Here is a 25817-nt window from a genome sequence, read left to right as displayed (position 1 = left end):
AATACAACTCACATCAAGTATTACAATGCATTTAAATAGAGGTTTGTAGTATAAGATTTTTTTCACTAGCTTGAGAATTCTTCCTCGTCACTAGTTTGACTTTCTTCTTCTTCTTCTTCTTCTTCTTCTTCTTCTTCTTCTTCTTCATTGTTTGCCCATCCACTTGGTACATCATTTGGATCACATTCCTCTATGAATGTTTCATCAGCCAATGGAGATATGACATGCATATCATGCGCAACATCGTGACCATAAGCGAAGTCACAGACATCATCTGATTGATAGTAATCACTGTCTTCAGCTAACTCATCTTCTTGTAACTGATCATACTCGGGGTATAGTTTGGATTTCACCTTGCAAACTGCCCACCATTCATTTCTATCTGACTTTTTTATACTCGGATATGAAGTATAATAAACTTGTTGAGCTTGCGAGGCTAATATGAATGGTTCATATGTTCCAAACCGATTATTCTTACAAACCGATTATTCTTACAAACCGATTGTTCTAAACTTGTTGAGCTTCCTGTATAGGTGATGTCTAACGTCATGAGGTTCTACAAATCGATTATTCTTACAAATCTTGCAGGGACACCTAATCCGACCTGTGAGATCTACCGTACTGACACTCGCCGTTGCAAATTCAATAAAACTATCGACACCATCCATATATTCATGCGATAACTCATTGTCCACTATCCTACGGTACATCCATTCACGGTTTGCAGTCATTCTGTCGTATGATGTTACGAATAGTATCCTAACGAATTAAGAAAAAAACAATCAGAATGCGACGATGAAGAAAATATCAAATTTATCATGCAATATACTATGTCAAACAATAACAAGAATTTTGATGCATGCATTGATAACTTAATATTTTCATGTGCAAACTATTAATGACATGATACAATCATTTGAAGCATGCTTTTATTATAAAATTTCACATGGAAGTCAAAATCAAATTGAAAGTAACTACATGCAAGCATGGATACAATTACATCAAACATTGCAATACATCATAATCATTCATATCAAATAAATGGCAAACATGTACCTGCAGCAAACACACTTCAATATCTCACTAACTACTACCATGCTTAGCATGGACTCCGTACTCCAAAAATAAGAACACTTCCATATTTCTACATTAAAATCATGCTCAGCATGATCTCCGAACTCCAACAAAGCAGTCCTAGATATCAACAACTAAGTGAGTGTGTGAACAATAAAGTGCTGCATTCAATAAATTAAATAACATGTGATACGTTTGCATCACTTACTCACCACGGGTATTTACCCGATTTGCATTGTTTTTGTCATTTACTTACCACAGGTGGCCGAGCACGAGTTGGTTCCGTTGAAAAATCTGCACAAAAACAAAACAAATTAAGTAACAAACTAACTAATCATGAAACAAGATGAAACACTAACTAAAAAAATTAGGTATTTCTCTCAAGGTACGGGCATTTTCTTATGTGAAACGTTTGAGAAATCGGGTAGAGGTAGGATTTCCATGCATGTTTTGATGGAAATCCATGGCGAATCAGTGGATCTACGAATCCACTATGTTATATTGATATTTTTCCTTGTTTTTCATTTTTTTTTTCAAAAAGAAATCCATGGCACGATCGATGTGGTATGGGTGTCGGCTGACAGACCAGCCGAAGTCAAGCCGTGAACCCTCGTTGTTGGCCCAGCCGAGTGATCGGCTGGGTATGATCCCTTTATTTCAAAAAAAAAATCTTTTTATTCACGTTGGTGGCTGTTGGCTGGCTGGCAGCCAGCCGAGTAGCACTCGGCTGACTGCCAGCATGCTGGCAGGTGCGCCAGGCCCAGCACCCAGTCGGCTGGGTGCTAGGCGAGCCTATGACAGGGCCATAGCCAGCCCAGCCGGCCCAGCCGGCCCAGCCGACAAAAATTCTTTTCAAAACAGGGAAGGGGGTTAAACCCCCTGCCAGAAAGGCAGTTCCGGCATGGGGGGTTGACCCCCTGCCGTGCCTTTACGGCAGGGGGGTCGACCCCCCATGCGTTTCCGGCAGGGGGTCGACCCCCCATGCGTTTCCGGCAGGGGGTCGACCCCCCATGCCTTTCCGACAGGGGGTCGACCCCCCTTGCCGGAAACGCAGGGGGTCGACCCCCCCTGCCGGAAAGCACGGCAGGGGGTTAAACCCCCTCCGTTTCCGGCAGGGAAGGGGCGTACCCCCTGCGTTTAGAAGAAGAAGAAGAAGAAGAAGAAGAAGAAGAACCTGCGCTTCGCCGGACGGTGGCGGGAGGTTGACGGGGAGCGGCAGCTGGCGAGCGCCGGCTGGCGAGCGGTGGACGGGGAGCGGCGGCTGGCGAGCGGCGGTGGCCGGACGGTGGCGAGGGCCGACGGGCGGCGGGAGGGTGCAGTACAGCGAAACAGGGAAAAGAGAAAGAGGGATGGGATTAGGGATTTACGCGACATTTAGCGACGGCTTAGCGACGGAAAAATTCCGTCGCGAAACCGTCGCGAAACCCAAATACCAAAAAAGCGACAGAATATATTCTGTCGCTACTCCATCGCTAATTAGCGACGGAGTAGCGACGACAGAGTTCCCTCTCTAAATCCGTCGCTAAAATGGTGTTCTTGTAATCAAAAGTAGCGACAAAAACATGCAGTCGCTAATCCGTCGCTAAGTAGCGACAGATTAGCGATAAAAGTCGTTTCCTCGCTAATCCGTCGCAAATTAGCGACAGATTCTATCTCTAGCTAATCTGTCGCTAAGTAGCGACGGGAAAAATCCGTCGCTAATTTCCGTCGCTAATTAACAATTTTCTTGTAGTGAAAACCCTCTCTCTCTCTAGAGAAGAAATCAAGGGAAACAAAGAGTTCTTCCTGGAGAAGGCCATGAACATCAACCCTCTCACTCTCTCTCTACTTTTGTGCACATCCAACAGACGATCCTACATTGCTCCATCGTCATCTTCTTCTTTTTCCTTCTTCGTAAAACACTGTAAAACCCTCTCTTTCTCTAGAGAAGAAATCAAGAGAGGTAAAGGGTTCCTTCTGGAGAAAGCCATGAACACCAACCCTCTCACTCTCTCTCCCTTCTCTCTTTACTTATGTGTCTGATTTAGAGTTTTTGCCCTTACAGGAGGGGGGTCCGGGGGCTCCCCCCCGGCGCGGATCCAACAATGATTTGTAGTATTATCGGGTTTTCCTACAACAATTTGTAGTATTTTCGGGTCTCCAACGAAACACTATAGTGATTTGCAGAAGACACTATAAATCGCTATAGCGATTTGCGGAAGACACTACAAATCGCAAATCGCTATAGCGATTTGTAGTGTCTTCCGTGAATCGCTATAGCGATTTGTAGATTCTTTCGCAAATCGCTATAGCGATTTGTAGTGTTTCCGCAAATCGCTATAGCGATTTGTAATGTTATTCAGTAAGCAAATCGTTGTAAATCGCTACCCGAATTAGGATCAACTTGTCAGGGCCATATCTCCCTAACCAGAGGTCATGTTCCAAATCCGTAAAAAGTGGGGTCTTCGTTATTGAGTCTAGTTTATTTCTGTAAATTTTCAGCAAATTTTATTGTCATTTCATTCCCCATTTTAACTTCAACGATACATTACAACCACAATCATCAAAAGAAAGATTGCCCAAGCTAAGAGTCACCGTTCTCGCCCTCCTCCTCGACAGCAACCCAGTCGGTGCAGTCGCGCTGAGGATGACCAGCAGAAGCTCCACCACGTCGTCTTTCTCTCCCTAGCGAGGAGGTTTCAGCGAAGCCGTCGTTCTGGTGACAGGTGTTCATCTCGTTCCGGTGACGGGTGTTCTACGAAATGTAAATCTCCCCTCCTGTAAGGGCAAAAGGCCATGAACACGCTGGGAGGAGCCCTCAGACCCCCCTTCTGTAAGGGTAAAAGCTCTGAATCAGACTCCATAACTCTTCAAGTTGAATGATGCTACCCACACTGGTGATGCTACCCACGCTGGGAGGAGCCCCCAGACCCTCTTCCTGTGCAAGTCAGTCGGTGCTTGATGGAGCAATGTATGATCTTCTAATGGATGTGCACAGAAGCAGAAATAGAAGGGAGAGAGAGAGAGTAAGAGGGTTGATGTTCATGGCCTCCTCCAGAGGAGATTTCTTTCTCGGATAATCCTGCAGTGCAGAGACTGAGTCTTAAATAATCATCTTCGGGGCACTTAAGTCTTTACAACCACTCATTTTCAAGAACCGTCATTTTTTTTTGCACCAATGGAGGAGAGGGTACTTAAGTCTTTGCAATCGCATCAAACTCCAACGCTAATTAATGCTGACAAACATGGGGATACGAGACGCACATGCTTACATACGTGGTGCTCTTTGGGACCCCCGATCATGAGATGTAGCTAACTGCCTTGTTCGGGGGGGGGGAACATATAACCTGCTTTGCTCGCCTGAGTCGCCTCTCCTCTGACACAGTCCTCCATGACATGCCTAAGATCAGCGTCCTCCGTGACCTGCCTCCAACCGGCGTCCCCTCGCCTGAGTCGTCACTCCACCAACGAACATTGTTGTGCCCCTCCTCATGACCTGCCTCCAACTGGCGTCCTCTGCCTCCGGCACCAGTGCAGCCGTTTTGGCTGAAAAAGGGTTGCTGGCCCGCTTCTCCAGGCCACCAATCTTCGTTGTTCGTCGCCCACCAACGACCCTTGTTGTGCATCTATGCCCATCCTTCGTGACCTACCTCCACCCAGTGTCCTCTCTCTGACCGACGTCGCCCGCCAACGGTGCTCCCCCTCTTCTCTTTTTCTTTATAGTCTCAAACCCTAGCTCTGAGAATTAAGGATGCTTCTCCATTTTGCTTCATTTTTTTATATTTTTCGCATTTTTCACTACTTCGTTATTGGGTTGTCAATCCTGTTGCAGTTTGGTTCAAATGGTGGAATTATGGATTTTTAGAATCTACGATTTTTCGATTCTCATTGTAATTCCTTGGCTATTCTACAGAATTTTCTACATGAACATTGTTTTTTCAGCACCATCTTCACCTTACTGTTGTCTTACCTCGAGACCAGAATCCCATTCTAGGTTTTTTTTTCTAGTAGTAATACAGACCGAGCCTGGGTGAGCTGTATTCGTTAAGCTCAGAACAAGCTTAACAAACCGAGTTGAGCTCGGCGATACTCGACACGAGCCAAGCCAAAACACAAGTGGTTCAGGCTCGGGCGGAGCGAATTACGTAGTTGGGCAAGCCGAGCTTGTACATGTCGAGCTCGGCTCGTGTATATCCCTACTCTCATGCACACGGGCTAACACTTAACCAGAAATACCAGCTCAGTTGTACACTTAGCTCGTATCAATACTCATGTTAGAGTGATAGTCAAGTCCAATAAGGAACTGGTGCTGGCAACTCTAGCGCCTTAAATTCTGTTTTTCGCTCTCCTAAATAATATTTTTTATGCTACCCCACATGGTCTCCGCTCATCTGGTACCGGCAACTTGTGAATGTCACCAAGTTCAAAAAAAACCTACTGGGGCGTTCCATGCCACAAGGTGGAAGCAAGGAGACTTCAAGGGTTTTACCATCTGGAGGGTTGTTCAAGTTTGGCTTGTTTCTTGTGCCGAGTCAAACCGACCTTGAGCTCATGAAATGCCTGAGGGAAATGAGCCAAGCGCGAGAAAGCTTATATATATATATATATATATATATATATATATATATATATATATATATATATATATATATATAGAGAGAGAGAGAGAGAGAGAGAGAGAGAGAGAGAGAGAGAGAGAGAGAGAGCTGAGCATGTTAGTCTCCATCTCCCGTTCTGTCCTGTTCTTCCCCATAGCTTTTAAGTATTTTATGATATATCTGAACCATTAGATGTGTTTAAGATGCTCAATTTACTGGGAATCTACTCTTGGATCATGTTTTTTAGATGAAAAAATATGTTTTTCTGAGCTGAGAAACCGGTACCTTCATAGCCATTGATTTTGTATCACTGAAAAACCTGTATACAGGTCAGATTCCGGAGATCCAAAAGGGGGTTCCCACTAAACTAATACGATTTTCAACACTTTTTTTTTGCAAATGCCACCATGTGGATGTGCTTGGCATAGTGAATATGCTAGGAATAAACCATTGGATCATGTATTTTAAATGAAAAAATGTGATTTTTTAATGCTTGAATATTTATAAAGATTGTGAGCCATTGATTTTAAAGTCATAAAAAAATCTTGTTTATGCATCAAAATCGGATGATTCAAGAGCAGGTTCTTATAAAACCATGCATCTAGATCACATCCATGCGGTTAGATTAAGAGAAAAGAAAAAAAGAATCATGAAAATTATGGTTCACACATTAGTTCTCATCTTTCTAGTGATTATATATATATAGTCACTAGAATATGAGAATTGAAAATTGTGAGAACAAGTTAGAACTGGTTTAAACCGTGGGATCAAATCTATTCGGACATTTGAGAGCATCGTTCCATTTTTAAGTTCCCGCCCAAAGCAAACAATGACACACCCTGCACCCCCACCTTACCCAAACCTGACTCTCTCTCTCTTAGCTGCAGCTGTTTTCACTGGTTCTTCCACCTCGCCGGAGTCGATTCTTGCTGGTGTTTCCACTTCCCACCTCGCCTACCCACAAAAACCCTATACAAGTTATTGCCACCTCACTGGGAACTCAACTCGCCAGAGTTGACCTCACTCTTTTACCACATCGAAAACCCACCTTTCTTGAGCCGACCTCACTAGTCCTTTCATCTTGTCGGGAAATCACTTGTTGGAGCTAATGAGGCATCAGATCCCCACATCGTCTCCTCCTTGTGTGAAGGATCTCCTCGTGCATGAGCCCATCTCGCCGGAGCCATCACCCCAGGCTGTTATCGTCCGATCTCCGTCTCACCCCATTTCACCACTACTTAAGCTCTCTCTCTCTTCTTTTCTTTTTGACTTTTTTGGGGTGAAGTTATGCATTGATTGTATGAAATTAGGGTTTCAAAGTGAATTTGTTTCAAACGGAAGTTTGATCGATTCTTTTCACAAAACTTGTCGGGTTTTGATCCTTGTGTATATTGAAGCCTATAGAATTGTACGTTTTTTGGCTTTTTTAGATGAATTCTTTTCTTTTTTAGTATTTTTGGTGTTTGAATTCTTGGTTTTTCGAGATATGGTGTGTTGGTATTTGATTAGATTATTTGAAGGTTGTATGGGATTTGTTGGTTTGGTTTTTAGTAGTGAATGAAACATTACATTGAATTTTTTTCTTTGCTATAAATGTTTTAGGATTGTTGATGATATCTTTTGACGTGTGATGTTGGATTACTAAATTCTTTTAGTTTATTAGATTTTGGTAGGTGGGATATCTTGGTTTGATGAAAAATTATATGTTGTTGTAGGTTTTGGTTTAGATGAGTTTCGTATGAGTCTTGTGTTGTTTGTTTCTGCATGTTTTGAATTAGGAACATTTTGTTTTTTGTTTGAATTTTAGGTTGTTCATTGTATGGGCATCTTGTTCTTCTACAACATTATGATTTTTTTACATGTTTGTTACTGGTTTTTCTCCTAAGATTATTTATGCAGATAACTTTGACTATTGCTTAGAATGAAAGTAGTGAAAGGAATACTTTGATGGTTTTGGTGGAAGTTGTTGGAACATGATCTTTAGTTGTGTTTGATATTCATCAATCAGAGTTGAATGTGTTGTCTAGGCATTCTGTTTTCCCACTCTCTTCTTTGTTTATAGTCACATGATATTTTTTAGTCATTTTTGAATTAAAAGTATTGAATCTTAGTAATCTATATTGTGTGGTTAACACAAAAACTACCCGAGAAAGACAATTTGAGCCACATGTACTTGAGATATAGTTATAGAGGTCAGCTATTGAAGATGAATTGATAAATGTTGAGGTGATTTAAGTTTCTTTGCTAGTGAAGTCAATAATATGGACTCTTTGAAGTGCATATTCAAGTGTGAAAATTTTGCATCTTTATTGTTGATTTGTACTATCAGTGAGGAAGATGGATCTTGTAGATGATTTAGTTCGACAACATTTCTTACATCTTCACTTGCTTCCTATTATCATTTATTGGTCTTGTTTTACAGGTTACATTACTTTGAAGGATGATTGATTGGTTCTGTAATCAGGCGTCGTGTTCATTAGAAAGCACGTGTAGTCTTTGCTTGTTTTTGTTGCCATACAAAGTCACTGTAGAGTCATTTTTTATCTCAAACTAAGCATTTTGGTTGTTCTTACCTTTTGAGTTAAAGCTTAATAGCATGTTGCACAACTTCATTATTTTCATTGGCTTAGCAAGCTATACTTTTTTGTAAATGTAAGCAACCATGAGAATGTACTATGTTTACATCAGTGATACCAAAAAATTATAAAAGAAAGTTCTATGAATGTCCTAAATGGGTAATGAAATGCATTTTTTCTTTTCTTTTATTTTGTTTAAGTATCGTTTGCCCTTTACATGTATCTGTAGTATTATCTTGTTGTTTCTACAATCGTACAACACTCCAGTTGCACTTTTCCATTTCATCCACCCAACCTTTATCCTATGATTTACATCTCCATCAATTTCTCCATACTTTTGAATGATAGATCCCAAATATTTGAAACAATCATCCACCAGTATTTCTTGCTCACCAAGCTTCACTACACTCCCATCACTACTTCGTTGCTTACTAAACTGACATTCCATATATTATGTCTTACTCTTACTCAACTTAAAGCTTCTTGCTTCCAATGTCTGTCTTCATAATTCTAACTTAGCATTAACCCCAGCTCTAGACTTATCAATCAAAACAATATCATCAGCAAACAACATACACCACGACACATTTTCTTGAATTGATCTCGTAAGCTCATCCATCACTATAGCAAATAGGAAAGGGCTTAAAGCAGATCCTTGATGTAACTCAACCGTTATAGGAAAATTGGTTGTCACCCCTCCACAAGTGCGGACATTGGTTACTACTCCTTCATACATATCTTTAATTGTACTAATATACTTGAGAGAAACACCTTTCTTCATCATTGTTCATCAGAGAACGTCCTTAGGTACTCTATCATATGCCTTCTCCAAATCAATAAAAATCATATGCAAATCTTTGTTCCTCTCTCTATATCTCTCAATAAGTTGTCTAAGAAGATGTATAGCTTTCATAGTTGATCTTCCAGGCATAAAACCAAATTGATTCTCCGATATCATGACAACCTTTCTCAACCTACACTCAATCACCCTCTCTCAAAGTTTCATAGTATGACTCATGAGTTTTATACCACGATAGTTTGTGCAATCTTGTATATCACCCTTATTCTTATATAGAGGCACCAAAGTACTCTTCCTCCACTCATTAGGCATCTTATTTATCCGCCAAATCTTGTTAAAAAGATTTGTTAACTATTATAAACCTTTCTCTCCCAAGCATTTCCAAGCCTCGATAGGTATACCATCTGGGCCAACTGCCCTTCTTGATTTCATTTTCTTTAAAGCCTCTGCAATTTCTTTCTTTTGAATCTGATTTACTTATACTTATCAAAAAAAAATTGGTCTCGAAATTTCAATATTTGAACTATAATTAAGGTTAAAATTTTTGGGGCATTACTCTCTCTCTCTGTTAGCATTGTTCTATTTCTATTTTTCTTTTTCTGTTTTTTTAATTTGGCTAAAATTGTTGGTTTAGTTTATGCTAGGTATTAATGTGCTCTTTCTAGCTTAGTTATGTCTTCTTATGCTCTGATTAGGTCGTCATATTAGATCATAAAAAATACCAAGTTGTATGGATCATTTTCTTTTCCATCTGTTATTTTTCTGCATTTTGAGATAAAATCCAACAAATTTGACAGTGTGTACTGTGTGTATAATTGTATATTGTAAAATGATTGTACTATAAGCTGATTTAATGTTCTAAGGATTTAGTAACATCTTTGGCAAATTGTAATTTGAGTGACTATTTGCCTCCAAGCTCAGAAAAACTATGAACCACACTTCTTGCAGAAGAGAGGGCAAATATGGAGAGGTTGCTGGAGATTAAAAAATATTCATGAGAGCAAAATAGAGTTTCTATTGTTTTTTATGAATGGACAGATATTCAAAGGTGTCCACTGATCAATTTCATTGCTTATTCGATTAGTGACCCAGTATTCTTGAAAGTTGTTGATGCATCTGGGCAATATAAAAATGCAGAGTATTTGAAGGAGTTGTTTATAAAAGTCATAAAAGAAGTGAGTGATCAGAAAATAGTACAAATTATTACAGACAATGCTCCAGTTTGTAAAAGTGCAGCGTTGAGTTTAGAAAGTGAGTAACCTCATATTTTTTGGACTCCCTGTGTAGCACACAGTTTGAATCTGGCCCTAAAGAGCATCTGCAACCCCAAAAAAGAATAAAATTCAAAGCATATGTTTTATGTTCATGGATTGAAGATTTTGAAAGAAATGTCAAAAGCATTAGGAATTTTGTTGTTAACCATCATTGTGCTAATGTTATATTTAATAGGTAGTTGGACTCGTATCACATAGAGGAATATGCTAGTCTACTAGTTTTATTCAAATAAAGGATACAAAAATTAGGGTCTCACGAGTCAATTCAGGAGGGGTATTTTGGTAATTTTGTGTGAATATTAAGAGGTTTTGTGCATTAATACGAATGTGCTTATGTAATGTTCAGATTCTACTCTCAAAGCATCTTGAGACTCGATTGCGATTAGAGCACAATATTCGTACTCGAGGTAAGGGATATTATAAGTAATTATAGATGTAAATAAACCTTTTTTACATTGCATGTTATTGTAATGTTGTGAATTAGCATGATAGCTTTTGAGTGAGAACATGATATGCATTGAATGACCATGCATGAGATGATTGCATATACATATGAGTTGTGATATATATGTTAATTATGGTATGTCATCCATATTAGAAATATATTATGTTTATGATATCATGTCAGTGTGATTGATAATAACATGCATTGTGATGAAATTCTGTTTAGATTGGAGTTCCATTTATTCTGTTCATGTTGTATGCATGGATGTATTGAGATTATCATACATAACCCCTTAAATCCTAAAAGTCACAACCTGTGGTAAGGGCTACCTGCACTACAAGAAAAACATTAATTAGGGATAAAAATTGGTGATGGATTATTTCTGTCTCAAAGTTGTGACGGATTAGCGAGAGAAAAGTAGTCATCACTAAAATTGAAATTTGTTGCGAAATTAGCGATGAAAACATTATATCTCAAACTTCGTCGATAATTAGCGACAGATTAGCAATGAAAAAGTTATGTGTCAAACTCCATCGCAACTTAGCGACTGACCTGAAATTGTTGAAGGTCACTGAAACACGTTTTGCGTCCATCATTGTGATGGTGAAGAGGATTCAAAAAGTGAAGAATGCTTTGGTTAGCATGGTGACTGATGAAAATTGGACATTCTATCGTGCTGATGATGATGTCAAGGATCAAGAAATTAAGAAATTCATTGTTGATGATGAGTTTTAGGACAGAGTGATATACTTTCTTCAATTTACGCAACCTATTTGGGAAATATTAAGAGAAGTTGATAAGGATGAGTCCATGCTTCACAGAGTTTATGAAATGTGGGATAATATAATTGAAAAAATACAATTTATAGTTTTCAAACATGAAGAAAAAAATCCTGCATTGGATGATTCAGAATTTTTTAACCATATTCATTCAGTTTTAGTCAGAAGATGGGATAAGAGCAACACTCTTTTGCATTGCATGACACATTCTCTTAGTCTAAAATATTATGCAAAAAGTGCCAGGCAGGTGGTATTGGTCGTGTCCTTCCAAATTTAGACCAGACCTATCAAGACATAGAAATATGTATATGATAAAACTTTTTCCAGAAACATATCTTCTAAATCAATTCACACAAGAGTTTGAAAAATTTTCATCTTCGAGATTATATGGACAAGCATTATTCGTGAGAGAAGAGGATAATATAGATCCTATCACATAGTGGTCAACATTTGGATCAGAAACACCTCTTCTCCAACGTCTTTCATTAAGATTGCTATCGCAACCTGCTAGTTCATCTTATTGTGAAAGAAATTAGAGCACATATTCTCAAATCCACAACATGAAGAAAAACAAACTCACCAGTAAGCATGCAAAGGATTGAGTATATGTTCATTCAAATCATCCACTACTTTCATGAACCAATGATGAATACATGTACTAATTTGCTCTCTTAGTTATTTGATTATTTCTTAGTTTTTTATTTAAATATACTTGTATTGTATTTAACATTTTCTAATTGGATTTGTAATGCAGACAAAGAACATCCAAATTTTGGGATATAAACCCAAAAGAGTGTGACTTCGAGGGAGTGCATGATTTCAATATGACAAACATAGATTTATCTGAGCCGAGTCTTACTTCTAATGATGCATTTGATGATGAAGAAGAAAATTATTAAGATCCATTACTTCATCGTCATATACATTGTAGGATATACTTTTGGTATGTAATTTAGTTCTTTTCTGCTTTACTTATTTGAATTATATTTAGGTTGATTTATGTAATTGCTTTACTTATTTGATTGATATTTAGGTTGATATATTGCATGCATGATGAATGATATTATGACAATGTTAACTGTTAAAACTTTAAAATTATATATATATATATATATATATATATATATATATATATATATATAATTTTTTACATTTTTGCCCTGCCGCACCCCCGCACCCAAGGTTTTTTAAAGTGCCGCACCCCCACACCCGCACCCATGTGACATAGGTTATGTCTAACTCTACTCCCAAAAAATATTTTATCCTCTCTAAATCCTTCATTTGAAACTTCTTGTTGAGCAAGATCTTAAGCTCCCTGATGTGTTCACCAAGTCTCCTATGATAATAATATCATCAAAATAAATGAGCAAAAGCGTAATAGGACCTTTCCCTTTGTGATAAAAATAGTGATGGAGAGGAGACCAGTAGAATCCATGTTTTTAAATCTATAGAGAAAACTTCCTCCTTGAGATCTCTATGCAAAATGTTCACATCTAACTAGTTTAGGAACCAACCATGATTTGTTGCAAGAAACAAAATGACTGATGGTTTACCTCTTGGCTACTGGCTAAATGCTTCCTCATAATCAAGTTCACACTCTTGTGTATATTCTTTTACAACAAGCTTAGCCTTAAGCTAGATTGGCTGATGATAAGAAGCAGGTAGATACTCCCATGGAAGCAAATTGTAAGTTAAGGCATTCAGATGGAGAGCAACTTCAGGATCCTACTGTGTACAGACTAGTTGAGTTTGATTTACTTGACCATTTCTCAACCTGAAATCACTTTTGTGTTTATGAGTGCTCCTAGATCCTCGCATCTTGAAGTTGTATCATGTATCATCGGATACATCAGTGGCAGCATGAATTATGCATTGTTCTTCTCTTCATCTGCAAGGCTTGAGTTGAGAGCTTATTGTGATGTAGACTTTGGGGGGATTTCACAAGATAGTCATTTGAGCACTAGATTTTGCATGTTCTAGGGAGATTCCCTAATATCTTAGAAAAGTAAGAAGCAACAAAGAGTTGCCCTTTCCACTGCAAAGGCCTATGGCCCAAGTTACTGTTGAGAGAATTTGGTTAAGGTGGTTGCTTGGAGATATGGGAGTCAAATTATGTGAGAGTACTCCATTGCATTATGATAATCAAAGTGCAATTCAAATTGCTAAGAATCCAGAGTTTCACTAAAGGATCAAGCACATTGAAATTGATTGTCACTTTACCTGAAAGCATATCAAGAAGGGGTGATTTCTCTCTTTTATGTCACTACAGCTCATTAGATTGTAGATGGTTTTACTAAAAGTTTGTCATGCAAAACTTTTCAGTCATTCCTTCACAAGCTTGGTATGATGGTGTTTACATCATCTCAAGCTTGAGAGGGAGTGTTGAGGATTTAAGTGTACAATATGTATTTTACATTTGCTTTGTGCTACCCTCCTCTTATTGTATATATAATTATTCTTGAGGGTAAAACTGTAAAGTAGGAATAAGGGCAAAGTAAAAGAAATTTGTCTTGTAGTAAGACTAGAGGGGTCGTGCCCTATAAGGGTTGTAATGCTTTTGTTTTCTTGTTAATGAAGCTTCTAGTCATCTTCTAACCTTAGCCTCTCTTGTGTTCATGGCTTTCTCTTGAATGTGCCATGTATTACTGAATTTGTACAAGTTTGAACTGACCTCTTCTGCAGTTTCATAACAGTAAAATCATTAGGAATGCTTATAAGCACATGTTTGATTCTTTTTTATCTAGATAACCAGAGTTCCTTACAAAAGTAGAGCATGTTACAACTCACTGTTCATCTTTCTTCTCGCACATGATATACTCTGTTGGGATGGACCCATAAAAATGTCCCGATTTGTTGACTTTTTTAAAAACCAGTTGAGGCAGGATGCAGAGGATAAGAATGATGGAGAATTAGAAATCCCTATCTGTCATTATGCTGCAGTTTTTTTCTTTGTATTGGCCTTTTGACTTGCTTCCAAATTGCGATGCTCATAAATGTAGCATCAGTCATTGACTCCAATAAATGAAATGGAGGGAGCCTTAATCCTTTGACTTGTTTATCCCCAAAAAAAGGAAAATTCTCAAAACGGTACCTAACTTTTTAACATAATTAAAAAACAGACCTACCAGTTAGAAATTCTAAAAAGGTACAAAATATTTGTTTATGTAGATAAAACAAACTTTTCTAAAATTAAATGCAGTAACTACTAACTTATCTTTCAATTAGTACAAAGATATTCCTATTTGACCTGACAATAATTAGAATATATGATTGGTCTTATATGCCAACCTAGATTTGAAACACTTATGAATTAGGTGAGTTTTAATATTATATATTCTTCTCCTTAATTTTTTATATTCATTTTCCTAATGTATTAATATTCAGATTATCATTGTCCCCATGCCACAAAAAAATGGTTCAATTTATACAAAAGAAAAACTGAAGTATGAAAAAGAGAGAAAAGTGAATAGTAAATCTTTAAAGATCATATTTAAGATTTTGCCACAACTTTAATGCCAAAACTATAAAATTCTTTTTTGTTAATCATAACAAAGTGCAGGTGTATTCTTTAAATGTTTTGAAACATGGATGCATATTAGAATTATGCTAAGAACGTAGGTTCAAATTTGGAAAATACCCAAATAGCAATAACAATGCAACAAGATTAATATTGAAATGCACATCAATGATGGTATTAATTGGAAAAGAAAATACCAGAGCATGAACCCTCTCTAGTACTTGTGCACTAATAGTGCTCACCTTGCCTTTCAAAAGCAATGATGACAATTGACGTAATGACATAGGTCCAAGATCAACATGCTTCCAACCTTAAAGTTGTAGACAAGAGAAACTGAGATACTAATCTTGTAGAAAATGAAAACCGAGACTGCCATTTATGTTATAAAGAAAGAAACTACCAAGTAGAAAACTTAATTAATGCACTTGAGATACTATAATGAAAAAATAATATCAATCAAACTTCAAGAACAGTATCTAGGATCAATATTTATATTAAGTAGGATAGGAAAATATCAAAAAAGAAAAAACCCGCACCATAGACATGTATAAGGCAAAAATTTTGAAATGAAAACTAGAGAATGGATTTTATGGATAGAAAACTAGCATAACACAACTTCAGAAATGTAGCAGGCTGCAACAATATAAATCCTGGTGCATTACACATTTTCAGAAAGTGAAATGCTTTTTTCATTTTTTTAGGCGTCAAATGACTTTTATATTTTCAATGTTTGATTGTTTAGAGAAATTTTTTTTGCCTTCCCAACCATAAGAGGGTGTTCGCAACACGTAATAAGTTTCTCTGGTGGAGAAACTTATCACGGAGAATAATTTGCTGGGTCCCCCCAGAGGCTTTTTCTCTCTATTTTTTGGGGAGAAGTACTCCTCAAAACAGCAGAAAGGTAGGAGAACTTTATCATGTGTTTAATGGTGCACGTAGGCCCCACCAAAAACCCAAAAGTTTTTCTGAGGGGAGAAAAAATCGGCACCATCAAATGCACTCTAAAAGCATAAAATTTTCCTCTAAACATAGAAATAAATAACGCCCATGGGAAGCTGCTAATAGGAATTAACACCCAAGAAAAATAGTGGATACAAATTCCTCATATTGTATGATAGTTCAAATCAGCAGTGTCATTCTCAAAGTTTTCAATGTGTTTGTGGAGCTGTTGAAAAAGTGTGGTTTGGAATTAGAATTGGAGATAGAAAAAAAAAGATAAATTTTTTTGAAGATCATGTGATAATGTTGTGGATGCAATTAGAGTTTTGGCCTACCTAGGTTGACAAGATATGAAAATTGATAATTTATTTTGTTGCTTGGTTTGAAGTAATAAATGTTTTTCTTTGTAACTTTACTTTGAATCTTCTTTCAAGTAGGTTAAAATAATATACTCTTTGATTGTGCTTGTCAAAATACTCGTGGCAAAAGCTCATTAAAGATTTCAGTGTTTTTAATTTCATGAATACTATAGTGAACACATCATTGAGATTAACTTGTATTGGAGGACTAAGATATAAAGATGGTTCTTATTCTTATGTTGCTTCCCTCTTGCCAGCATAACTTTTTCTTTCTTGTGGGAACAAACAAAATTTGAGAAAAAAGACTACTCAATCCACAACCTAATTAACTTGAAGAACAAACAAGCTTACTCATTTTGTTGATGAATCTTGACTTTTTTTGTAAACTTTTATAATTTAACCTATTTTTATTTAAAATACTAAACAACATGATATTCCTTGATTATTTTTATGCAAATTGTTTATGTGAAATTTGTAATTTTTTTATGTGAACTAACTCAAGTATTTGCGAAGTTTTGAGGTTCGAGTTTAAAAGAAAGTTAACTATTTTTTATTCAAGTTCACACATTTTTTATGTAAATTTCATAAATTTTATTTATAAAGTAAATCATGTATTTACAAAGTTTATGCGGACTTCGTGGGTTTGCAATTTTTACCTTTTAATAGTTTATGCGAATAAAAAAAATGATAGCGAATCCAATTTACAAATGCATCAAATTAATAGTAAATCAAATTTACAATGAATAAAAAAATAACAATAAATCAAATTTACAATAAATTAAATCTATTTCATTCGTTAACAAATGAACATGATCATACAATCATTTATCCGATTAATTTGTCAATGAATCAAATTTGCAATGAATCAAATTTGCAATGAATCAAATTGATTTCATTCATTAACAAATGAACATGCTAAAACAATCATTCATTTCAATGACCCAATGAGGTGACGTCGCCTCCTTTGAACTTGCATAAAAAAGTTTATGAAAAGTTAAGCTTGTCTTGTCTCATGACTCTTCTCATACAAAGTCTAATTTTCAGAGCGAGTTGCTTTGAACTATGTAGACAGTCTGCAACGAAAGAAAAAAGTTAACCAAAAAGCACCAACACATTTCAGGCAAAGGCCTGATTTAAGAATAGTTGTAATAAAAACTGACTGCTCAAACTAGTCATTTGCCTGTAATGTGTTGGGTTTTTTTTGTTAACTTTCTTCTTCTTTTTTTATCGCAGATCGTCTACACAGTATAAACCAACTTACTCTGAAAATTGGGAGAGAATCCGCTCTAATGTACTATGAAAATCAAACTGTGTATGAAAAGAGTCACGGGACAATTTAAGCTTAACTTTTCCTAAACTTGTTGATGTAAGTTCAAAGGTAGCGGCAACACCTCACAAGGGCATCACTCCTAGTATTTGACTATCGTCTTTCACTCTAGCGTACGGGGGTCTCCCCTTCATCATTCTCATAAACTTGCATACATGTGACATCCAACTAGAGAGAACAATGAGCATTCCAATCGTTTTGATTTCTTGTCTTATGCTAACAATGAGAGACCCCTTTTATAGGACAAGGGAGGTTCCATAAAAACTTCACAAATTACAAGATATTTTGTAATGAAATTTCAAAGTCCCAAGAGGTTCAACCCTAATTTTGGTTAGGGCATTAAAGAAGGGAGGTCGATCGGTAGACCTTATCTCCTTGTGCACATCCACCTAAGGCATTGAAGATTCCTATGAAAATACTTAATCCAGATCTGTTTGATGAACTTTTAAACTTGAACATCCAAACATCACAAATACCTGAGTTACTTCAATAAAAAAATTCCTTAATTCACATAAAAAAATTACAATTTTTTTTTTAAACTCAAACTGACAAACTTTGCAAATACCTAAGTTACTTTGCATAAAAAATGTAATAACATGGCATAAAAAATTATAAAAAAAAATTTTAACTCGAACTTCAAAACCTTGCAAATACTTGTGTTACTCTGCATAAAAAATATAATAACTTTGCATAAAAAAATGTGAAGCTTCTTTCAAACTCAAACCGATAAACTGTTCTAATACCTAAGTTACTTTGCATAAAAAAATATAATAACTTCCTATAAAAAAATACAATTTTTTTTTTAAACTCAAACCTCAAAACATTGCATATAGATGATTCGCACTGAAAAACAATAAGTGCAAGGGCTAAAAAGATCATAAAAATGACAATATTTGCGATTTTGAACAACAGACGAATTTGAAAAATTTTAAGGCTTTTCAAGAAACATGTTATTTTGGCTGTACAATACGGCTATTTTTTGATAAATAATTGTTTTGAACTCGTCAACAATAAAATTTGAACTCTAAACTTATTGCTTGCAGGCCAAACGCTTCAACCAACTTCATTCTATAATATAAAATAAATGTAAAATATTCTTATTGTTTGATATTTTCTTTTTTATATTTACACGAAAAACCCACCCCAGGAACAGTGGCCTAGCCACGGTGGCTTTGCCTGCCATACTTACGGTCAACTTCATGAGCTTACCCCCATTTCACAAGTTTGAGCGAGCTTTTACGAGCCGATCATGAGCAGCTTATCTCATTTCCCAGCCCCAGCAAGCTATGGATAAGCTATAGATAGGTTTAATATTAGCAAACCTTATGTTATGTGAAACAAACATAAATTGGACCTTAAATTAAGATATAAAACCATTCCCACCATTGGAATCTTTGCCACCCAACAAGTAAAATAAAAGAATATATGTGGTTGTGTAGAAATGAATGATAGGGTTCACCAAACCCTTGGTGGAACATTAACAGAGATTATTCACTGATTTTTGCAGTAAAGCACATGGACAAGATCACCCGGCCTAATTAATGCTTAGCTAATTTTACAAAAATATCTGCTGCAAGGGAGACGCCGAATTTTGTGAACTACTGGTTTGTCATATTCTGCATTAAACATCTGAGAGAGAACTCACAGTTTTTGTACTATTTTAGTTCAATTTGGTGAGCTAACTGGGTTATCAGAGGCCTAGAAACAATGATCCGGATACCCTTCATGAACCTTATAACAAACAATATTCTTTGTTTTTGGTGAGTGCGAATATGTGGATGCACACATATATACCCACAATTCGACTGAGCAACAAGGGGTAGCCATTTACCCGGCCTGTTCCCGGTAGGTATGGCAGTGGATCAGGGGGAAATGGAGCCCCGCCCCGTTTGGACCAGAGAGGGAGGATATCAAACGGGGATGAAGGTTAAAATCAAAAACCGTGCAGGGATGGAGCTGGGGATGGACTTACGCTTTTCCCCACCCCACCCCGTTCCTGCCTTGCCTTGCCCTGCCCCGCCCTGCCTCACCCTGTTTGGACTGAGAATGGAGGACATGAAACAGGGATGGAGGCGGGGATGCAGGTTAAAATCAAATCCTGTGCGGGGATGGAGGGCAGGATTTTGAGATGTGGCGGGGCCCTGCCCTGCCCCGATCCACTGCCATCCCGGTTCCCGGTTAGGTTCGGGCTGTATTTTCAATTCAATTCAGGCCTGGCTTGGCCCGATTGCTTGATCGGGCCATGTGCAAAATGCATAGGGTCTAGGTTGTAAATAAAGGCTCCGACCGAGTTTGGCTCAAGCCCGATTATAACTGGGTCAAGTCAGGCTCAAGCTAAAATATGGGCCGAGCCTGTCGAGCCCTAATCGGGCCAGGCCGGGCTGGCCCAATCGCCACCCTTATAGACTTGGTCATACGCTTACCATATTTGAGAACAAAATAATGCATTTGGCATACTCAAAGTGAAAAAAAAAATAAATACATTTGAGACATGCATTATTTAGGTTGTTCATAAACTGTTGTTAGTAGGCAATTTATTTATTTTTAATTAGCAGGCTGGGGTTAGGCAGGCCCACTGCCAGTATACATCCAACAACTATATATATGATTTACAAAAGCGATATCTTTCCATGTCCTTCCTTGTTCCAAAGTCTAAGCCTGAGCTAAATTTCTGCCTGAATAATTGAAGCTCATCCATGCTAAATTACATTTAAACCATGTGAATTGCAACGTTTGGTGCAGTGGAAAGTCATTCTAAAGCGTTGTTAATGATCTTTCACATCTAGAGAATTATTATAAGACCACTTTGTAAGATATAATTGGTATCTTTTCAAGGTTTAGACATTGCATATGTGTGTAAATGCGCGTGTGTAGACGCTAACAAGTCACTGGTACAATTAAATAATCCACCAGCTTTAATTGATGTTGGCATTTTGACCATGTACTTTGCTTTAAATGCAATATAGAAGCTCCCCACATTTATTTGCTCATATTGTGGCCATGGTAAACACTTTTAAGAACAAAACAAGATGCTTAGGGATGTAAAGGGTTCGGATTCGGATCAATGTTGCCAGTATCGGTATCGGCCCTGAATCGTTTGGCCAACGATTCAGGTGAATCGGCCTATACCGATTCTCATGTGATATATTTTGTACAATTAAAATATATTTTGTATCAATTAGAACGTGACACATGTTAAAATCATTAAAATAATATTAAAAATTAGTTCTAAGTATTTTTTATATTTATTAAAAAATAGCCAATTCATGTCTATCGATTTTCTGATGATACATACCATATGTATCAGCTGATACAGGTCCATACAGACAACATTGAGATTCAGATTGTATGTGGTCAATACCGGATTAGAATAATCTGATGTTGGTTAAAATGATTTGAATTCAGATAGTGAAAACCTCATGCCACATCCACTTTTCTACATGTAAAGGGATTCAGATATCCATCAAATTCAGATATTTGTCGAATTATAATTAGGTGTGTGATTTTGGCTTTCCGAATGCAACTAAAAGGAATTGAATTATGTCGGATATTGGATAAAATCTGATTCATTGACAGAAACTGCACGCTATAAGATTGTTTTGCATTTCCTTTGGTACTAGTACGTGAATTTTGTTTCTTATAGAATTATTTGATAAATGAAACTGTGGTACTTTGAAGTCTCTCTTTCTCTCTCATGAACCCTTCAGAGTGAAGAGTAGGTGATGTAAATTGAGAGGGTTCAATTTATGAGAAAAATCTATTTTATGCTATTCTTATGTATGGAAGTCGATAAAAACAAAAAAATACAAAAAAAATAATCAAAAACAAAAAAGAAAAAAAATTAAAAGAAAAGAGAATAACTGATTTACCTCATTTCATTGTTAACCTACAGAAATCTTTCATCTATAAATAGATGAGATTTTACTTAATTCTAATTAAAGCAAATTACTATAATAAACTTTTAAAAAGATAGGATTTATCTTTAAAATATAGATATGATATAGTGATCCAAATACAAAAACCAAAATAGAAATTTAAATAAAAATAGATCCTTATGAACCCAGGTCTTCTGCTCCGCTCCTACATCAATAGGTGTGGAAACCGATGTCAATGGATTTGTATTTTTTGGTGAACCCCGTCCATGTCCAAGTTCAATTCAAGTGAGTTTGTGAGGGTCGAATTACAAATAAACAGAAACCGCAAAGATTAAAGATATTAATAAAGACCACATTATATTCAACGTCGCTGCATGGTCGGCATGCATCGACCTGCCTGATAGCCATTTATCTTGACATTTCACGATATGGGTGTGGTATATCCATGTCAATTCCAAGATGAATGATCAGCAACAGAAGACCTGCATGCGAAGCATGCAACGCCACTGCATAGAGAATGACCTCTATAACAAAAGTGTGTAAAAAAGTTCATGCATGATTCTTGCTTGGTGTTTGAAAAGTTGTATCAGACATAAAGTTGTTGAGACAACTAACACTTCTCCCTAATGACAGATCAATGCGTCATCGATGGTAAAATTATAAATGCCACGGCTCTATATATTTTGTGAGTAAAACAACAAAAGCCCAAGCCTTGTTTCCCACAATCGATCATTAGGGACACTTTTCCCTATTTTGGCGCGATTTAATTTGTGTGTTTACAATGAAAAAGAATTCAAAAAAAAGAGAAAACCATTACAGCGTATTAGGCTTTAAGGATCTAAATCACGTCAGAGTTGAATCAAATAGTTGGATCGGTGGCCCCAAAGGGGTTTTAGCTAGGGATGGCAGTGGGGCGGGGCGGGGGACAAGGTCTCCACCCCCGCCCCGCCTCAAGATTTTATCCTCCACCCCTGCCTCCATCCCCGGCCGGGATGGATTTTATCCTCCACCCCCGCCTTCATCCCCGTTTCATGTCCTCCATCCCCGGTTCAAACGGGGATGAGGCAGGGCGGGGCGGGGCAGGGAAAAGTGCACGTCCATCCCCGCCTCCACCCCCGGACGGGGATGGATTTTAACCTTCATCCCCGCCTCCATCCCCGTTTCATACCCTTCATCCCCGGTCCAAACAGGGTGAGGCGGGGCGGGGCCCCGCTTTCCCCCAGTCCACTGCCATCCCTAGGTTTAGCATCGTAGGGGCCGCTAGGCAGACGGTCTAGGTTCAAATCTCATGAGTGTCACCCCTTGTGTAAACTGAAGCATGGCAACTCCTTGTAGGAAAGCCCACAGAATTTTACTCTGTCAGGACAGTAATGGTAAGGCAGAGCCAGCACGACTAGGTCTATGATCCTGAGGGCGGAGTAAAGATGCCCTTAAGGTGCGTTTGATTGCCTCTGATCCCAAACAAGCGAATCTTGAGGTACCCACTATTTAAGACTCAAGGACCTCAAAGGTGCGAACAGATCGGACTCGGGCCAGATCTTGTCAGAACTGAATCTGAATCCAAAATATAAACAACAGGTCCCAATAAGATCTGATGAGGTAAGGTTGTGTCCAAATCCTACATATGGTAATACTGGATCCAGAAAAAAAAAAGAACAAAAACAACCTATTTACATGTAAAAAATGCAATGGGATCATAATTTGTTTCGGATCTATTCCAGATTTGACTTAAAATGCTCATCTGAATACGACAGGAATCAGAAAGTAATTTGATTGAACATATCAGAATCCAATTTGAATGCACATCCGAATTTTAATTAGAGGATCGTAAACAAAAAGTAATGTGTCTGACTTGGATCAAATATCTGACCATATTGGATCCGTTGGCAGCCGAACTGCCTCCCTCGTATCTTTTATGATTTTTTTAATACAAATTCACGAATTGGGGCAGAGAGAATCTTTCGATGGATCGGGGGCAGGGGCGAGGGCGGGTGACAGGGTCTCCACCCCCGCCCCGTTTCAAAATCCGAACCTTCATCCCCGCCTCCATCCCCGCACGGGGATAGATTTCAACCTCCGCCCCCACCTCCATCCCGGTTTCATGTCCTCCATCCCCAGTTCAAATGGGGGTGAAGCGGGTTAGGGGCCCGTTTCCCTTTAGTCTATAGTCATCCCTTAAAGGATTGGGGATGGGGCGGGGTGGGAATTGAGACAGGGAAGGGATGGGACGGGGCGGGGCAGAAAAAAGCTTAAGTCCATCCCCGCACATGGATAGATTTTAACCTTCATCCTGCCTCTATCCCCGTTTCATGCCCTTCATCCCCAGTCCAAACAGGGCGAGGCAGGGCCCAGCCCCGTTGTCCCCGGTCCACTGCCATACCTACCCCTAGATGGTTACCTCACTTCACTTGTGTCCCCCAAAAATTAATTTTTTTTTTTAAATAAAAATAAAAAACAAAAAGAGTGGCGGTCGGACCCACGCTAAACCCAGCTGAGTCAGCCACCTTATAGATAGATGAGCATCTCAGACAACATACCTAAACCCAACCTCCTAACTCTGGTTAAACCCTGGCCCCTCTCTCCCTGCCTACAAATTGACCGCAGCTCCTCCCTCTTTCCGGACCCTTCTCGGATCCCTTCCGCAGAATCCACACTAGATCCCCCACACGCTTCCTTCCCTCTGCTCCGATGATGGCAACCTCCCCGCTGCGATCGCCCCGCTTCCTCCCCAAACCCGAGGCCGCCGGGTTCCCGCCTGAGAGCCTCCGGCCGACGATCTCACTCTCGGCCGTCCGGCCTCGCTTCCGCACCATCTCTGCCTCCTGCGCCTCTTCGACGGAGCGACCTCCTCCTTGCGCCTCCCCAGCGTCCCACTACAACGTCCTCGGCGTCCCGATGGGCGCCTCCGGAGAGGAGATCAAGGCGGCCTACCGGAGGCTCGCCAAGACCGTCCACCCCGACGTTTCCACCGCTAATCGGAGGGACGCCTCCCCCGACGAGTTCATCCGAATCCACTCCGCCTACTCCACCCTGTCCGACTCGGAGAAGCGTGCCGATTACGATCGCGAGATCCTCCGGGTCCGTTTCCGGCGGTCGGTATCGTTTTCCGGTCACTCCCGCCGGACCTGGGAGACGGACCAGTGCTGGTGATTTACGGCCGTCGGAGGCCGCTGCCCTCCGACGGCGATGATGTTCTTTTACCTGTCCCTTCGTTTTCATTAGCTCGAAACCGGACGGAAAAATAACGGAAATATCCTGGTATCTTCTTATAACGACGAGAACTTCACTAAGGTTTTTCAGGGAAAGATCTGATCTTTGGAGTAGTGTTGGGGTGATTTGGTCATTTTAAAAAAGCCCCAGTAGAATGGGTCGGTAGATTTTGTAGCGCCGGTGACTCGTATTACCGTTTCTCATGCTACAGATGATTTGTATCATTTTCTGTCTTTCCATTTGAGGTCTTTTTTTTTTCTCTGTAAATTGGGAAGCAATCGTGGAATACAAATATAGGTCTACCTGTGGATCTTCATATTTTGGTTGGTGGGTTTGATTCCTTTATATGATTAAAAAACAAAAAAAAAACAATACTGATATGACTACATGGTTTATTTATCTAAGAAAAACGTATTTTCTATCGACCTCCTAACCCCAGCTTTCTCTGTCGAAGAAAGAAAAAGGTATTTTAATAGCTTTAAAAAAAAGTAACAGCTCACAATGCATCATTCACGATTGAAAAATTACTATTTTTATGTTAAAACCACTCGATTCAAAATGCTATTTTTTGGATGTCTGTTCGACGAGTTAAGTGTACTTCCAACATTAATATCAATAAATGGAGGAGCCCTTAATCTCTCGGCTCTTTGTCTTCAAGAAAAGAAAGTCATAATATATTGCCAATAAACGAACTACACTAAAGAAGGTCCATTACGTTATACGCCATTTCTTTCTTTTTTCTCATTTTTTTTTTTGGAGGATGAGGCCCTGCGGATGTGATGAAAAGAGCTTTGAATGGTGCAATTATGATGTTTAAGAAGAATATTTTAAAGCTTGAAAATCAACAGCTAAGATTTTTTTTTTAATATTCAAGCATCAAAAAATATCACATTTTCATCAAAAATACAATATCCAACAATCAGTTTCTAACAAATGGACCACACTGAATGCATCTACGGGTTTGGATTTGCAAAAAAATGTGATATTTTGATGCTTGAATATTAAAAAGAATCTTAATATCTGATTTTCAAGCCTTAAAAGATTCTTCTTATGCATCATAATGGGA

General features: G+C 38.4%; 1 pseudogene across 1 annotated transcript; it reads left to right on the top strand.

The window, feature by feature from the left end:
* The first annotated feature begins 24166 nt into the window (after window positions 1–24166).
* On the top strand, window positions 24167–25131 carry LOC149832780 (chaperone protein dnaJ 11, chloroplastic pseudogene; annotated as a pseudogene). The gene has a single exon (XR_016433131.1). The product of XR_016433131.1 is annotated as a chaperone protein dnaJ 11, chloroplastic pseudogene (transcript).
* The last annotated feature ends 686 nt before the right edge of the window (window positions 25132–25817 follow it).

This window comes from Nuphar pumila, chromosome 7, assembly GCF_984573655.1.
Source record: "Nuphar pumila chromosome 7, dmNupPumi1.hap1.1, whole genome shotgun sequence".
NCBI classification, from domain to species: Eukaryota; Viridiplantae; Streptophyta; class Magnoliopsida; order Nymphaeales; family Nymphaeaceae; genus Nuphar; species Nuphar pumila.
Note: the sequence above shows the minus strand (reverse complement) of the source record. Positions and strands in the feature narration are given on the sequence as shown.